The sequence below is a fragment of the Pollicipes pollicipes genome, unplaced genomic scaffold (assembly GCF_011947565.3).
Source record: "Pollicipes pollicipes isolate AB1234 unplaced genomic scaffold, Ppol_2.1 Scaffold_7261;HRSCAF=8764_pilon_pilon_pilon, whole genome shotgun sequence".
In the NCBI taxonomy this organism is placed as follows: domain Eukaryota; kingdom Metazoa; phylum Arthropoda; class Thecostraca; order Pollicipedomorpha; family Pollicipedidae; genus Pollicipes; species Pollicipes pollicipes.
Window position 1 is genome coordinate 50,936,161 of NW_023597054.1, and position 397 is coordinate 50,936,557.

The following is a 397-nucleotide window of genomic DNA, read 5'->3' on the forward strand; positions in this document are numbered from 1 at the left end:
TTACCTCAGCGTGGATGCGGTGCTGCTGATGGATGTCTGACAGGCTGCTAACATGACGCCGACCCTCAATGCCACCCTTCACTCCCTCCACCGTCTAGCGCTACATGATGGGACGGTGCACATGTGCGAAACCAGTCACTTCCGAGGCTCATAATTCACCCTCTCTTCGGCTGTCGGCAATCGGCTACCGGCTTTGAATTGAAATCCAACACAACGCTAGGTCAATTTACCAGCTTCAGTCAGCGGGCCTCCCAGGACCGGCAGAGCAGGTAATCCTTGCCAATGCTAACTAGCCGGAGCATCGGGAGTTTTTTGGCCGGTGTGGTCCGTCGTGTTGAGCCAAGTTAAGCTGTTTCCCAAATTTGAAGGTGGCAGCCTGTTACCAAGTTTACAGTTT